This window comes from Theropithecus gelada, chromosome 16 (genome assembly GCF_003255815.1).
Source record: "Theropithecus gelada isolate Dixy chromosome 16, Tgel_1.0, whole genome shotgun sequence".
NCBI lineage: Eukaryota > Metazoa > Chordata > Mammalia > Primates > Cercopithecidae > Theropithecus > Theropithecus gelada.
Genome location: NC_037684.1, coordinates 40,274,165 through 40,286,943, shown reverse-complemented (window position 1 = coordinate 40,286,943; position 12,779 = coordinate 40,274,165). Strand labels below are relative to the sequence as shown.

At 49.8% G+C, this 12,779-nt stretch overlaps 1 protein-coding gene across 1 annotated transcript in view; it reads right to left on the bottom strand.

Moving 5' to 3' along the window:
• PRKCA (protein kinase C alpha) overlaps positions 1–12,779 on the bottom strand; it is a 501,655-nt gene that overhangs the window by 47,490 nt on the left and 441,386 nt on the right. The gene's annotated exons all lie outside the window — the stretch shown is intronic.

The window sequence follows — 12,779 nt, the reverse complement described above, 5'->3', positions numbered from 1 at the left end:
TCTACCACTGAACCACCAATGCTGGTGCACTGGCCACGAAATGAACCCAGGTCTGCCAAGTGGGAGGCACCAATGGCTCTAGGAAGAATTGCTGATCTTCCAGTCCAGCTTTTCACTCATTAGGGTGGAATGATGACTTCTAAGCTCCTAACATGCTGGACTGGAAACCAGAAGTCTGTTCTTTTTCTGTGCAGAAAAGAATTGTACAACACTGGCTTGCAAGGTACCTGGAAACAATTCAAGGCTGGGCGAGACAGCCCCGGGTGCTCAGCAAACACAAAGAACTGTAAAGGTGTTTGACTAAAAGAACAATCTTCAATAAAATAAGCCATAAGAAAAGGCGAACACTTCACCAGTGGTGTCTCGCCGGCAAATAATGTCAGGCAGTGGGGTTCAGCGGTCTCCTGGGCTTTGGGTCAGGAAGCCAGGAGCGTGAAGGGGCCCCAGGACACCTGAATCATGTGTGATGGGGCGGTTATTAAGGAGGCGTGACTGGACTAACCTTCTGAAGAAGCCATAAATAAAACTCTGAATACGGTGCTGGGCTTTTGATCTGGCAGAAAGGCACTCCCCACACCGTCACCCATGCGGCGCTTCTCCAAGTCTGGAATGTGCACTGGGGGGTGTGGGGTGTGACTCTCTGTGATCCTCAGAGGAGGCACTGACAATACTGGGTCAGGTGTGAGGAGGCAGCACCGTTTCAAGTCTTCATGGAATGCTTCCAAGGACGCTCTCATTTGGGATGAATCTCTTTTTAGCTCTTCTGTAAGGCTAACTGATCCCGGCAGAAATCGGGAAGGTGACTGTGGAGCGACTGGCTCTCGAAAAGCGTCATCTAATTGAGTTGGGTCACCCGACCTTGGAATTGCATCCCCCGCCACCCAACCCATGTGCTGAAGCCCTAACCCCCCAGTGTGGCTGTTCTGTAGAGCTTAGGCCTTGAAGGAGGTAACTGGGGCAGAATGAACTCATCAAGGTGGGGCCCTGAGCTGACAGGTGCAATTCCGCCCTTACCATTTCCCAAGGACCTGGAAGGGCAGGTTTGACTTAAGAATTCATGGAACGCTGAGATTCCCCTCCAGTATGTGGAGGCCTAAGAATGTAATATTGACATGGCCCACCCCACATCATCTAATCGACTTGGCCCACCCGACCTCTCCAGTGCCATGCCCAGCCAACTTCTGTAATTTCTCGTCACGTCAAAGAAATCAAACACCTCTTTAGACCCTCTCTTTTCCCCCGAGGTTTTCAGGAACCTCCTTAATGGTGAGCTGCACTAAGAATTTAATATTGACTATAAATCAAATGTGAATCAGAGCCACCCATGAGCACAGTCTTTAATCCAGCACTGTGCTAGGTCACACCCTCCTTCACCACTGGAGAAGCTGAGGCACAGCAAGCTCAAGTGCGGTGACCAGAGTCACACGCAGTGGGGAGGTGGCCGATGGGGCCAGGATTCATCCTGGCTCTTGCTTTCCTGTCGCGCATGGTGCCCACTCTTGTGTAAGGAGGAGCTGTGAATGGGACAAAGACATCTGTGACAGTGCCCCTGTCCTCTGGAGCCTTTATTCCTCCTTCCTGTTCTGCCTGATAAGAGTGACAGTGATGTTGATTGTATGAATACATACACATACATATATGAATATATATATGAAAAAAGATAGGAATATATAAAATACATCTCGCTTTACAACATAATCTACTTGGTCCTAACCCACAACTCCCTATTGACCTAGGATGAGGCCATCTCTAACATGTGGGGTGCGGGAGCCAGGACAAGAATAACTAAGACTCACATAGCCTTTATCTAAATATGAGTATTACAAATCAAGCTAACAGACTGTTAAATACAGTACGCTCTCTCCTACCCCTCGACACAAGTACCTTCCTGTACTGGTTGGCTTGAGCTGCCCTTATAACACACCACAGACTGGGTGGCTTAAACAACAGAAATTTCTCTTGGGTCTGGAGGCTGGAAGTCCAGGATGAAGGTGGCAGCTGGTGGGCTTCTGGTGAGGCCTCTCTTGGTGCCATGCAGGCTGCCGCCTTCTCGCTGTGTCCTGATGTGGCTTTTATTCCGTATGCACACTCCTGTGGCCTCTTCCTCTCCCCATAAGAACACTACTCCGAACAGATCAGAGCCCTGCCTTGATGAGTTCATTCTCCCCTAATTATCTTCTTCAATGCTTTATCTCTACATAACAGTCACACTGGAGGTTAGGGCTTCAGCACACGGATTTGTGGGGCGGGGGCAGGGGGATGCAATTCAGTCCTTTACATGTCCCAGCAACCTGGAAGGCCAAGTTTGACTTAAGAATTCATGGACCCCTGAGATTCCACTCCAGTATGTGGAGGCCTAAGAATGTACTACTGACATGGCCCACCCGACTGCTCTTCCCAGGCCCTCTCCATCATAGCACCCCAACCTGCAAGTCTAACTGAGTCCCACAGCCCCCTGCAAACAGCTGCCCACTGACTCCTGCACTGGCCACAGGAGTGCATACGCCAGCAGGGTGGTGTTCACAGGAAGGATGGATCTTGGGAACAGGCCCTGGAAGGGAATTGCAAGCTCTGAGAACCCAGATTGTTGTCTAAAAGGGGTCGGAGAGCAGGCCCTGAATGGGCACTGGCCTGTTGACTCTAACCCTATAAGGAGAGCCCAGGCTGGGAACTGGCGGAGACAGGAGAGCCCACCAAGGCAGGGCTTAACAAACTGCAGCCTGCAGGCCAAATCCAGTCTTTGCACAGCCTGTGAGCTAAGTATGCTTTTTACATTTTGAAATGTAAAATGATTTTGGCAAGAACAGTTGCTCAATTTTGCCTCTTGGCAGAAATCTAAAATTTAGATTTAGGAAAAGCCTATTTTCTATCTAGTCCCTGGCAGAGAAAGTTTGCTCATCTCTGCTCTAAAACACAGAGCAGGGGCCCTCTTGCCTGGTCTTCACTGCCTTTGACCTACAGAATGTGCTGGAAGTAACACAGTTCAGTTCCAGGTGTAGACTTCAGCAGCCTGTGGCTTCTGTTTTTGCTCTTTCAGTAACCAGCACCATGTCAAGAAGTTCACTGACAAATGGCTGCATGGAAAGAAGGACCAGGTAGAGGAGAAACCACGTGGCCTTGGCCAACAGCTGGAAGGTACCTTGGGCCCTCCAGCCCCAGCAGAGCCATGATAGGGATGTCCCTACCTACAGCAGCAAGAAGTCCACCTGCCGGGTCCTGATGGAGGCCCCGACTCCAATAATGACAGCATTAACTTTATTGATTTGGTGACAGAGTCTTGCTGTTGCCCAGGCTGGAGAACACCAGCATGATCTCAGCTCACCACAGCCCCCACCTCCCAGGTTCAAGAGACTCTCCTGCCTCAACCTCCTGAGTAGCTGGGACTACAGGTGCCTGCCACCACACCCAGCTAAGTTTTTGTATTTTTAGTAGAGACGGGGTTTCACCATGTTGGCCAGGCTGGTCTTGAACTCCTGGCCTCAAGTGATCCTCCCACCCCCAGCCTCCCAAAGTGCTGGGATTACAGGTGTGAGCCACCATGTCCAGCACAACGTGATTATTGTTTTAAGCCATTATGTTCTGGGGCGATTACACATCAATAGATAATTGAAACAACTGCCAAATAATGGACAAGGCTTTCTGGATGCTCCCTCCAAGGCAGGCTAAGTCATTATGGCCAGACTCACCGAGCCCTCAAAGTTGGGCTTTGAGGAAGATGCTATGATTATACCCTATTATACAGATGGCACCCCAAGTTCTTAAAATAGCAGTACTGTAGCCAGAGTTTATAATACAGTTTGGATCTGTGTCCCCACCCACATTTCGTTTTGAAATGTAATCCCCAGTGCTGGAGGTGGGGCCTGGTGGGAGGTGACTGGCTCATGGGAGCAGTTTCTCATGAATGGTTTAGCATCATCCGCCTAGTGCTATTCTCGTGGCAGAGCTCTCATGAGATCTGGTTGTTTGAAAGTGTGTAGCACCCCCCACTCTCTCTCTTGCTCTTGCTCCGGCTATGGAAGATGTGCCTGCTTCCCCTTCGCCTTCCGCCATGATTGTAAGTTTCCTGAGGCCCCCCCAGCCATGCTTCCTGGGAGGAAGGAAGCAGCAGCCCTTGTCCCTGGTCTCTCCCTCCGAGGGTGGCAGGGGGGTAGCAGGTGCTGGGGAAAAAGCTGGGCAGGAGTCCCAGCTCAGCACCCACCTATAGGACTCTGCTCATCTCAGGCCTCCTCTGGGGTCAGCAGAGAAGCTATGCAAAATGTTAATTGTGCATCAGAACAAAGTAACTGCTTGTGCGGTACAGGAATAAAGTGTGAGTTAGGAGTAACTTTTGTGTCTGTAAGAGCTTTATTAGCTGGATTAAAAGATTTTCCAGAACCAGGAAGTCTCAAAGTCTAGTGGATCTCTACAGATATGATTTGGAGACAGGGCAATAAGTGATACACTGACGTGACAACTGGCTGTGGATGGCATCAGGGTGCCAGTCTGTGCTCTGAGGCTGGCAGGCCAGCATTCCGCCCCTGCCACATGCCATCTGTGAGCCCTGGGCAGGTCCCTTCTCCTCTCCAAGTCTCCTTTACAGTGTTTGTAAAGCATGAATAATACCACTTACCTTAGAGGGCTATTGTAAGAATTAAATGTGATGACAGGCGTTAAGTGCATGGTGCATAGCAAGAAATGAACAAATGTTAGTAATCTCTCGTGATACCCACCTCCATCCTGCCATCGCCTGGGCAATGTTACAAAGAAAGAGGTGAAATAAAGCATAGAAATCTCTGACCCACTTTTACAGGATTTGAGCAAATCCCTAAATAAAGGGCTAATTAATGCATGCCGCTAAATACCAGGAGTAAAAATCTAACAGAGCATTATCTGGGCTCTGAAAGCCGGTAACGGACCTGTGAGAGCAGCTCACTGGCACATGTGGAGTGACATGTTGTCTGGGTAGCATCAGAGCTGATGTCTGCAGGCCCTTCCTCCCAGGGTAACAGTCACCGCAGGGAAAAGTTGCTGAGTCCTGTGTTCAAAGCCACGTCTGCCTTGAACTGGGGAGGTGGGGAAAATTAACAAATCTCTGTGCCTCAGTTTCACCATCTAGGAATTAGAATTGACTTAGGATTAAACAAAATACACAAGGCGCTCAGCCCTGGTCTGGGATGTAGCAGGCATTCGCCAAGGGCAGCGAAGCCACCAGGAGCTGGTTATTTCTGGAGAAAGGATTGGAAGTGGGGGGAGGCTCAAAAGAAAGGAGTGGACCACATTTGTTTCACAGACCACAGTATCACAGAAGGTGCCCAGTGCTCCAGAGAAGAGGCTAAACTGATTAAACTCCAAGGCCGGGAGAATTATGAGACAGTAAAAGAGCTGCAGGCAGACAATACAATATATGAGATAATAAAACCAACATAATTCCTAGGAAAGATCTGAGAATTGCACAACTTAAAGAAGACCCCAAAGAAAAGCCTGGCTTTGGCTCTTTAAATATTTCTTTGAGGAAAAGCGGCGGCTTCATCTTCTCTTGCAACGCTGGAGTCACTGGACCATGACCCTCCATAGAGGGAAACTGGCCTTTGATAGAAAGCTAGCCGCCCTTTGGTTTATCATTCTCTTTCTTTCATCAGGTGCTTTTCTTTGTCCCTGTCTGTGCTGGGCTGGGCTGGTGTGGGGCCCATGGTTCAGGAGCAGCTGATCTCAGAGGAGCCATTGCTGGCACTGATTGGCTTTTATCTCCCTATACCTCATTCTCCCCCTTTCTTCTTGGTGGTGAGTCCTAATTTATTGCCTGACTGCCTGGCTGCATGTATAACACGAGTTATTTTCTCTTTGAACCTTTACTCTTATTTTCTATTCCTCTCTACAGCCCTTTCCCCACAGGCCAGGTGAAGTCTCTGGGGGCAGCTGGGGCTGTCTCAGGGACCTGGACTGATGTCCCATCGACCTTCAGACACTCAGGTCCCCCCAACCTGCTGGCTGTCTTCAGCCGACGACATGAGGTGGTGTGGCCCTTCTCTGCACTGTGTCACATATCATCAGCCCTACACCTGTGACGGCCTTGGAAGTCACCCTTCCAATCACCTGGCTAAAGAGTCCCACCCCTCTCAGTCTCCAAGCCTTCATCTCTGTCCTCTTGCGGTGTCTCCACTGCAGATTCCTAGGTGGCCACATCTAGGAGTGCTGTGTGCAGACACCCATGCCAAGTACACACTGAGTGTCAGGCACTGCTCCAGAGCCTGGCGTGGGGGCACAGCAGCCAACACCAGATGAAATTCTGCCTTTGGTGGAGCTTGGTGAGACAGACTGAAAAATCAATCCAGGAGTACATCTTTGTCCCTCCAAGGGAGACGAGTGCCATAGAAAAACAGCAGGGACAGGGGTCAGCAGTGCTGGATGGGACTGGAGGTTTGCAGGTTTAAACAGGGTCACCAGGGCAGGGGGCCTCCCCAAGGTGATGCCTGGGGTGGGTCATGCTGGGTGGAGGGAACGAGAAGAGGAACTGGCCTGAGGATGGAGGTGTCTGGCAAATTGGAGAGAGGAAAGGGAGCTAGTGCAACGGGTCTAGAGAGATCCGGAGGTGTGGATGGCAGGGGGTGGAGGTCAGGGAGGGAATGGGGGGCCCAGGTGCTAAAGGGTCTTGGGGTGCCTGTAAAGGCTTCAGCTTCTCCAGGATACCTAATTCAGAGCCCTGTGCACAGGGCCTGCCCCCGCTTTCTCCCATTGATTCCTCCCCCATCCCCCAGTTCTTACTGTCATAGTCTCTATGCTCTTTGGGACCCTGGCCCCTCAATTGTGCTCTGACAAATCCTTGACTCCCTTCCTGCCCCACTCACTCGTTCCCAGTACCTTGAGGGTCACTTCTAGGAGGCTCAGCTGCCTCCCCTGGACAGCCCCCAGTCCTGAGCACTCCCTTTTCTCCCCCTACCACGCCTGCTGAGCCTTGCCTGGGAGTCATCGTCAATGTGCAGCCCGCCCCAGGCTTTCTCGGCTCTGGGGTCTCTGCTCTCTCATCATGCTCCCTGTGGACCTCCTTCCAAACCATCTCCCACCTGCAGGGCTGCAGCAGCCCTTCCTGATGTCACCCTCTGAAGATGCAGACCGGCCAGGGAGGGGATTTCAGCTTTCCTGCCACCATGAGGTCTCCTGTGTGCCCTTCACCTTCCTCCTGAAGCTGAGGGGGAAGGGTGTCCTTACCATGGTCAGCCTTCCTTCCATTTACCATAGATGTCCTCAAAGGAGGGTCCTCTGCTGATGCTCACACTCACCCCATCCCAGCGTCGTTACCGACACTGCTCTCTCAGGGATCATTGGCTCCCTGTGGCTAGATGTTCTGCCCAACCCATCCCTGTCTGCAGGACCTCTCGGTCCCTGGCCACCCTGAATTCATGAACAGTTGCCTTCCTTGGGGTCCAAGAATGAGACCACTGTCTAGTGCTTCCCCTCTCTGGACATCCCTTGGTCTTTTTACCTCCCATCTTTAATATGCTCCCCCCAAATATTAATAAGACTCTTGACCTCAGGAAGAGAGGTCACAGGTGATAGCCCATTGGCTGAATTTCACCTGTATACACATGTTAAAAAACATATGTTAGGGCCAACTTGGAACAATTAGGTGTATTTTACATAAAAATGCAGGAATCTGGCTGCTGTCCCAGGCATCACTGAGCTGGCATTCCTGTAGGGCGGGAACGCAAAAGCTGTGACCCCAGGATGGCTCTCCAGCTCTCTGGACCCATGCAGCCCCCGGTCCTCCCAGGAGTATATCCATCTGCTAACAGGCAGCTGGCTGCAGGGCAGGCAACCATGTCTGCAAGCTTCTTCCCTGGAAATTTCAGTGGTGTTGGAGGCACCATCTGTTACTGCCGAGAATACTGCCCTCTCCACCTCTTGAAATCCACTGCCCTCCTGGGCTGCAGTCACTGATTTCCAGCTGCCTCCAGCCCCAAGGCCCTCCTCCCAGCTCTCCTCTGGGCTCCTCTTTCTGGCCCGGCACCCCCAGGCATGGACAGCACCCAGCACTCAGGGGGCACCCTGAACATGCCAACAGATCAGCTCTCCTCTGGGCTCCTCTTTCTGGCCCAGCACCCCCAGGCATGGAACAGCACCCAGCACTCAGGGGGCACCCTAAACATGCCAACAGATCAATGCCCATGTGCTAGGGAGGGGCTTACGTGTGGATGGATCACCCTTGGTTTCTAAGGGATCTCCCTGGGGTTAACAGCCGGAATGCAATTCAGCGTCACTCACTGCATCTCTGATGACTCAGGTCCCTGATTCCCGTTGAGATGAGTGAGCGGCCAAGAAAACATGGCCCGAACTGAGCGCTCACTTTTACCTGCTTTTTCTCCCGTATCTCTGGAGACAATGCAACAGGTAGAAAGAATGTATGTGCTCCTGTCAGAACATCTCAGATCCAAATCCCATCTTTGCTCTTACCAGCTGTGTGACCTTGGGCAAGTCACTGAACTTCTCCTCATGCATGAAATGTGGCAAGTCAGAAGTGCTCGGGGGGGGGTTGGTGCAGAGCAGTCAGTGCATCAGGGGTGATGTCCTTTGTGTGTGGTCTAACGTAGCAGCCGCCATAGCAATGCTGTGAGGAAGACTCTACGTGGCACATTTGAAAAAGCTTTACTTCAGCGCCAGGCACAGTGGCTCAGGCCTGTAATTCTAGCACTTTGGGAGGCCAAGGCAGGAGGACTGCCTGAGCCCAGGAAATTGAGACCAGCCTGGGCAATACAGTGAGACCCCTGTCCCTACAAAGAATTTTCTAAAATTAGCAGGCATGGTGGCACATGCTCATAGTCCCAGTTACTCAAGATGCTGAGGTGGAAGGATCACTTGAGCCCAGAAGATTGAGACTGCAGGAAGCTATGATTGCCACTGCACTCCAGCCTGGACGACAGAGCGAAACTCTGTCTTTGTTTTTGAGGCAGAGTCCTGCTCTGTCGCTCAGGCTGGAGTGCAGTGGCACTATCTCAGCTCACTGCAAGCTCCGCCTCCCGGGTTCACACCATTCTCCTGCCTCAGCCTCCCGAGTAGCTGGGACTACAGGCGCCCACCACCACGTCTGATTAATTTTTTGTATTTTTAGTAGAGATGGGGGTTTCACAATGTTAGCCAGGATGGTCTCGATCTCCTGACCTTGTTATCCTCCCGCCTCGGCCTCCCAAAGTGTAAGCCACCGCACCCGGCCGAAACTGTCTTTAAAAAAATAAAATTAATAGAACAAAATTATATAAAATAAATAAAATGAAAAGCTTTGCTCTCACTGCAGCAGGGAGTTCTCGGGAAACAGGCCAGCAGCAGACACTCTTCCTGCTGCTTCTCTTTCTTCCAGGAGAGCGTGCGCAATGCTAGTGTCTGGAGTCTGATTCTTGGCTGCTGGGAGCTACTTGACTTGTGACTGGATCTCACACGTCCAAAATAACTAACTTTCAGAGACGGATTAAATCCCAATCAAGCCTTTGCTCGGCCTGCTCAAGGACTCTCATTCACCCCGAAGTATTCTTTCTATGTCAAAGCGAAGAAGACCCTCTGTCAGCTTTAGGAATCATTTTCTGATGAGTGCTCCTTCTGTGGGTTCCATTTCAACTTCAGACTCTCATCTGTCAGTGATGCTTTCCACCTCAGTTTGGCTTCGCTGGCTCGGGAGATGCTACAGTATTAATCGATTTCAAGGTTTTTGAACAAATAGCCATAAATACTTAAGCCTCCGCTTTGCCTATTAAGGAAAATGCCATGCGAGATAATGATTTTGTCTCTGCCTGACAGGAGTATTTGCACAGAGGACAGGATTATTTTAACCTTTCCACACATTCTGAAACCTTGAACCTATTTGATCTTTCTCTATACTATAAGTATCTGTGTGGCCAAATATGACAAATTACTGAACACTTAGGAGGAAAAAATGCTAGCAAAAGCTGGAACAGGCTAGGCACAGGTGGTGGCATATACCTGTAGTACCAGCAACCCAGGGACTGAGGCAGGAGGATGCCCTGAGCCCAGGAGGTTGAGGCTGCAGTGAGCTGTGGCACTCCAGCCTGGGCAACAGAGTGAGGCTCTGTCTTAAAAAAAAAAAAAAAAAAAAAAAAAGCCAGGCGGGGTAGCTCACACCCATAATCCCAGCACTTTGGGAAGCCGAGGCAGGTAGATCACCTGAGGTCAGGAGTTCAAGACCAGCCTGGCCAACATGGTGAAACCCTGTTTCTACTACCAATACAAAAATTAGCCAGGCTTGGTGCCTGTAATCCCAGCTACTCGGGAAGCTGAGGCAGGAGAATTGCTTGACCTGGGAGGTGCAGGTTGCCGTGAGCTGAGATCACGCCACTGCACTCCAGCCGGGGCAATAGAGCAAGACTCCATCACACTCACACACACACACACACACGCACACACGCCAACAAAAAAGGTGAAACAACCTAAAGTGATTATTGATTGATTTTCCAAAGCAGTGGTGCCTGATGTTTTCAATGAAAGCCGACTGGGATCCACATATAGATTTTTGTTCCTGCTGGTCAGTATGATGTCACTTCTTATAAACTGAAAGCACCTGGAGGGCAAGGGCCATCTGATGTATTTTTGTATCCCTTGTGGCACCACGCTTAAAGACAGAAAGCACGCAGAGTGCTGTCTGGACACGTGACTCACTCAAAGTTTCCAGCAGTTTAGTGTAGTGAGCAGTGCAAAGGTTTGGAGGTGACCTGGGCTTGCGATCGAAGCCTAATTCTGGCATTTCTCAGTAACATGGCCTTAGACACGTTACTAACCACCTCTGTCACCTCATCTGAAACACAGGTCTGATGCTACCTCCCTGTGGGGCTTGTCATGAGGATTAAATGAGAGAAAGTTTATTTTATTTATTTATTTTTTTTGAAACGGAGTCTCACTCTGTTGCCCAGGCTGGAGTGCAATGGCACAATCTCAGTTCACTGAAACCTCCGCCTCCCAGGTTCAAGCAATTCTCCTGCCTCAGCCTCCTGGGCAGCTGGGATTACAGGTGCCCGCCATCACGCCCAGCTAATTTTTGTATTTTTTAGTAGAGACGGGGTTTCACTATGTTGGCCAGGCTGGTCTCGAACTTCCACCTCAATTGATCTATCTGCCTCGGCCTCCCAAAGCACTGGGATTATAGGAGTGAGCCACTGCGCCCAGCCAAGAGAAGGTTTATCATGTGCCTGGCACACGGTAGACAATAGAAGGTAGTCACTTCCTCTGTTATTGCTCGAACAGTAGATGTAAGGAGGGGAATGAAGGCTTTAGATGTGAAAGTATCTAGAGTGAGAGCAGAGTATTCTGTGTACGAAGATGCCTGAAGTTACCAAGACATGCCAGAAGTGTGTTTAGGTGTCCCTGTTGGGGACGGTGAGAAGGTTCTCCAACACATAACAAGTGTGATACACTAAGTCCCCTCTCCCCTACAGATGTCCGCATCCTCATCCCTGGAACCTGTGAATATATTACCTTTATGCGGTAAAAAGGATTTTGCAGAGGTAAGTGAAGGATCTTGAGCTAGGGAGAGGATCCTGGATTATCCAGGTGGGCCCCATATAATCCCAAAGATCCTTGTAGGAGAAGAGGGAGGCTGGAGGGTTGTAGTCGGAAAAGACAGAGATTGGAAGATGCTACATTGCATGGAGGAGGAAAGAAGGCACCACGAGCCAAGGAATGCAGGTGGCCTCTCGAAAATGGAAAAGGCATGGATGGCAACAGGTTCTCCCCTAAAGCTTCCAGAGGAAACCAACCCTGCCCACGGTTTGACTTCAGCCCAGTGAGGCCGATTTTGGACTCTGATCTCCAGAACCACAACATAAATCTGAGTTATTTTAAACTGTTGAGTTTGTGGTTATCTGTTACAGTGGCAACAGGAACTCATACCGTGAATGATACCGAAACGCGACAATGAAAAAAGACAAGACACTCAAACGGACAAACCTTAATGATACGGAAAATTTCATCTCTGCCGGACACTGTTGCTCCTGGTGTTATGAGATAGCTGAGGTGTTACTGAACACAAGGAGTTATTTGTCGGAACAGGAGAGACCTGGTCTTAATAGAGATGAGGTTCAATGTCACCTTTATTCCTAAAAATGCTGCCATTCCCCGTCACTAAGCTTTTACAGCATCTGCTGAATTGTTAAATGAAGCCTGAATGTCTCATAATCACAGCCTGCTTAATACCTGTCATCTAGTAACAGCCTTTGGAATAAATACTACATCAAGAGGTTGTATTTCTAACAGTACCCTGTCTATTCATATCTGAAAAATAAGACTATTTAATTTCACCTCGTGTCTGGAAGTGCTAACAAGGGAGTTCTTTTAGGAGAAAATCCCGGTAAGTTATCCAGTAAGATCACATATCACCCCTAGCCATGCGATTCAGAATTTAAATTTCTAAACGAAGTCTACGTGTCCACAGTCTTGAAATATCATAAAAGTAAAAGGTCTTCACAAAGGAATAAAAAGCAGCTTCCCTTTTGGAACAATGACTATGGAGCGTCTACCAGATGCAAAATGTTGTATTAGGCACTTTGATCCACACAGCAATTCTACAAGGAGGATATTATCCCCAACGTGCTGCTGAAGAAACGGGGTTCAGAGACGTTAAGTAACTCACCCGAGTCCTCACAGCCTGTAAATAACTGATTCCAGATTGAAGCTCACACTGGTCTGACTTCTGAGCTTGTGGGTGCCTTTTTCACTGTCCCTACTGTCTCTGAGATAAATGCATGGGGTAATCTGTTGAATACATGTGAGACCGGCTGCCAGCAGCTCATCTGAGAGCCGTAGGA